Here is a 4,336-nt window from a genome sequence, read left to right as displayed (position 1 = left end):
AACTATTTCACCCCACCTATGGCATTCAAGATAAGAACAGTACCAATCCATAGACAAGGGTCAGGCAGTCTGACAGGACTCTGATTTCTGCCACGATGGCTTTTAAAAATGAAATAACAAATTATTTTGGAAAAAAAACTTTTGGGTGTCCCTATTTTGCTGGTTCCCTTGGTACTTACTGGCTTAGTTTGTCTTTGGGTAACTCAGCAAAAGATACGCCCATATGCCCGTCCTACTCCACCTTTAGTCCTGCAGAGCGGCCTAATCTCCATGTTGGTGGCATGTCATGTCGCCCAGTCCTCCCTCCTGCGGTGGCTGATTTGACAAGAAGAGGCCATCTCACCCAGCTTAGACTAATCAGAGCTTTTTTCCCAGGAAATGGAATTTGGACACAAAATTCCCTGAGAAACAAAAGACTGATTAATAGGTATTAGGTGCTGGAGCCAAGAGGCTTGTGTGAAGTCAGGGCTGGGGCAGCCCTTTTCCCCCCAGTATATACCCTGCTCAAAGGTTGGCCACACACAAAGCCCTGCCCTCACATCTTCCTTGTTAAGAAAATCCTGATCTGTGTTCCAGAATTGGGTGGGAAACACCGAATCGTATAGAAATTGCGCCCACCCAAGATCTTGGGATGGCTGATGAGATGTGGGGGGGAGTTTGCTGGCAAATTTAGGGACATAGGAGCTGGCTGGACGTACAGTGCACAGAGCCCGTGTGCTGAAGTGCCTGGGCCCAGGGGCGGGGCATTGGAGTTCTGTTCCTGATGCAAAGGCACAAGCCCTCCGGAAGAGATGTGGGCTGCCTACCAGCCTTCAACAAACTGCAGGTCTGCCTAATCAGCTCAAGAGGATTGCCATTTACAACCATCATATATCAAGATAGCAGGAGTTATCAGCATTTTGTTCCAGATTCCTCCCCAGTGGGATCCTAGACATGCCCCTCTTTCGCTTCCCTTCCACTGAAGCCAGAATCACGGGTTATAATCTCAGCTCTCAGCGGCTGCGGACTTCTGAGATAAGGAGCGATCAGGAACCTACACATCCCTCAGAAGGTAGTGTGGCCTCAAACAGCAAGAGCAAGAAAAATGTTTACACCCTTCAGCCCAGGAAACCTCAATCTGGAGAATCATTCTAAGAAAAAAAAATAATAAAAAAAATCCATAGACACAAAGATGCCCATTGCAACGTTCTCTCTACCAGGCAAGTGGAAATAAGTCAAGACCAACAGAATAAGCAGGTGGAATGAAAGAAGCCAGACCCCAAATTGCTCATACTGAAGGATGTTGTTTATGAAAAATACAAAGTTGTGGAGAGTGAACCTGCGCTACTGGAAGTCAGAATACTGGTGATCTGAGGGTGGGGAGCTGGAGCACGGGGAGCTCGAAGGGGAGTCAGGGGGCATCCAGGGGGCGGGGGATGTTCTGTTTCTACCTGGTTCCATAGATAAGCTCGCTTGTGACAATTCATCCAACAGCACTTCTGATATGTAGCCTTTATATATGTATATGGTACTTCCACAAAGCAGCGCTCTACAAAGATGAAGAAGAGAAGGATTTTTAAAGTAAACTGTGGCATGTCTATTAATGAGACCTTCTGAAGTGTTGAAAAATAGCTACACAAATAACCACCTCTGTGGAGAATATGTATAGTACCCCTGTATTGTTCTGCCTACCCCACCCCCATCCATTCTCCACCCTTCTCTGCTTGCCTTGTGTCCCCAGAAGTGGATTATGGTCCCCATAGCCCACAGGCTCCCTTGCCTTCTAGATTCCGGTTGGGTTTAGTCAATAGGAGGGACCATCAGGAGATCAAGAGGCAGGGGGAGACAGAGGTGGGGCATTTCTTTCAAACTCCCCCCTTCCTTCTGCATGGAGGCATGGTGTCCCTTGACATGGTGGCTGCATGCCTCGACAGCTACGGCTCCTGCTCAAGTGGCCTTCTCCCCAGCTCCCGCCCGCCCTCACTGGACTTCAGTCACACTTGCTCCTTCCCACTTCCCCTGTGGTAATGGCTTCCCTCTGTTGCTAATCTCTCGGTGCCTCAGCCTCCCTTCTGATCAGGTAACCCTGCCCACACTCTGAGAGAAGGCCCTTCTTTAAAGTCCCTGGACCCATCTGAGCTGGGTTCAGTTTTCTTCTGGGGCCTGACTGTCACAGCCCTTCCCCACCTTCCCCTGTGACGAGCATGTGACCTTCCTGGGCTCAATGCTGCAGACACTATGCCCTCCGGTGGGGCTGGGAACCAGCCTGGGAGTGAAGCCAGCATTCATTTCAATTTGGCACCAGAAGCGGGGCCAAATGCATCCATCTTTTTAAAAAAGTAAATAACTGGACCCTCTCTGCGCCCCATATATGCTATCTTCCTCTCCCTGTCATGATCTCCAACCCCACAGAAGAGGCTATGAATTGGTAAAGCACAATAAGCTAGGGATAAAGAGGGAAAGAGAAGTTTCTGGAAACTCCTAAAACCCTTGTAATTTCCTAAGTGATAAGAGCACGAGGAGCATCTTTTGTTCTACTATTTGGTCTTTGATCCAGATTCCTGACACAGGGCTCCTAAGTCCTTTGGAATTTCCTGGGTGATAGTAGGATCTTTTGTCCTAATGAGGTGACTCTTGGTGGGCTCCTGGATGGGGGCTGGTCACCAGACAGACCAAGCCATGACTAGAAGCTTGGCATTTTCAGCCCCACCCCCCATTCTCCAGAGAGGGGACAGGGGCTGGAAACTGAATTAATGATGGGTCCTGCCCAGGTGATGAAGCCTCCATTAAAATCCCCAAAGTATGGAGTTCAAAGAGCTTCTGGGTGGGACCACGTGGAGGTACTGGGAGGGTGACACGCGTGGATTGTACATGGAAGCACTTTTCTCGGACCTTGCCCTGTGCATCCCTTCCATCTGGCTGTTCCTGAGATATAGCCTTTATTGTATAATAAACTGGTAAAATTAAGTCAGTGTTTTCCTGAGTTCTGTGAGCTGTTCTAGCAAATAATCCAATCCCAAAGGGAGGAGGTCATAGGAATCTCGAATTCTAGCCAAATCAGATAGAAGTTGCAGAAGTTGTGCATAATCTGGGGACCACCTCCTTGTGGTTGGCATCTGAAGTGTGGGGGGGGGCAGTCTCATGGGACGGTGGTATCTGATGCTATCTCCAGGTTGATAGTGTCAGCCTTGAGTTGAATGATAGGACACCCAGCTGGTGTCTCAGAGAATTGCTTGGTGTTGGAAAAACCCACACAACCTGCAGTCAGAAGTGTTGAGTGTGGTAGTCGTGTGAGAGTAAAGGAGACACACAGGAGAAGCGAGTTTTTCCTAAACGCACCCTGTGTGCTGGGCCTCCTCTTTCTAAGGATCTGAGAGTATAAACCTCTTCCTTCATCACAGGCATCTCCCTGTCTGTCTTACCGCACCTGATTAAAACACATCCCGGGTACCCTTAAAACAGGCACCTAGCATGGTACCTGATACCAAGGTGCCTGAGTGCCTCAGCTGCCATTAATATTATGCAGAAGATACAAAAGACACGGTTCATATCTCTAAGGGCTTATATTCTAATTGGCAAAAATCAACATTTGCTGGGACAAGACTCAAATGGCCATTGTCCCAAGCACAGTCCAGTGTCCTCTGTACATTGAGGGGTGCTGCAGCCCTCGGAGAGCCCAGACTCACGGGATCCCAGATCCTGGGCCTTTTTTCCCCTCCTGGGAACGTTCTAGGGTCAGAATTCTGAGCCAGGCTGGGCTGAGCATTGCGCAGGGCAGAGGCAGCTAGGAGAGAACCAAGAACCAAGGCCAGCAGTAGGAGTGGCCAAAGGAGTGGGCTCATGGGGCAGAACTTTGGGAAGGTTCATTAGGATTGCTGAGCTCCAGGACTGGGCTGCCCTACAGAGAACCTGCAACCTTGAGTGGGAGGCAGGATTAGCCAGTTAAAGGGGCTGAATCCATTCAAAGACCTGGTTTTCCCTGTTCCTCCCCTCTCAGGTGTCGAAGAATAAGAGCTAGAAGGGACACTCCCCAGAGTACAGAGTTGATGAATTTGGACTTCAGTCTGACAGACGCGGGTGTAAATCTTGGCTTTGCTTCTTACAGCTCTGTAGCCTTAGGCAAGTCATGTCCCTTCTCTGAGCCTCAGTTTCTTCTCTGAAAAACAAGGGTAATAGATACCTATCTCATGGTGTTAGGCAAAACGGGTTCTCGTGCTGGATGTGACTGACGCCATCTTAAGAAACAAGTTGCTCTCGGTGATCACCGGTTCACCCTGGGAGGAGTAGGTTGTATCACCTGACAAGAATGTTCTTACGTAGGAAAGTAGGCCAATTAAGTTTCTTACTGCCTGGAATA

The 4,336-nt window shown here is 49.1% G+C and overlaps 1 protein-coding gene across 1 annotated transcript in view; it reads right to left on the bottom strand.

The window, feature by feature from the left end:
- The window catches only part of CCDC63 (coiled-coil domain containing 63), a 63,841-nt gene that overhangs the window by 49,654 nt on the left and 9,851 nt on the right, over positions 1 to 4,336 (bottom strand). Inside the window, exon 4 of the mRNA XM_019649033.1 lies at positions 1,431 to 1,528. The gene's annotated coding sequence lies outside the window, so the exon portion shown is untranslated. The remainder of the gene's footprint in view (positions 1 to 1,430; positions 1,529 to 4,336) is intronic.

Source organism: Hipposideros armiger, unplaced genomic scaffold, assembly GCF_001890085.2.
Source record: "Hipposideros armiger isolate ML-2016 unplaced genomic scaffold, ASM189008v1 scaffold_128, whole genome shotgun sequence".
Classification (NCBI taxonomy): Eukaryota; Metazoa; Chordata; class Mammalia; order Chiroptera; family Hipposideridae; genus Hipposideros; species Hipposideros armiger.
This window is presented reverse-complemented; position numbering and strand designations above follow the sequence as displayed.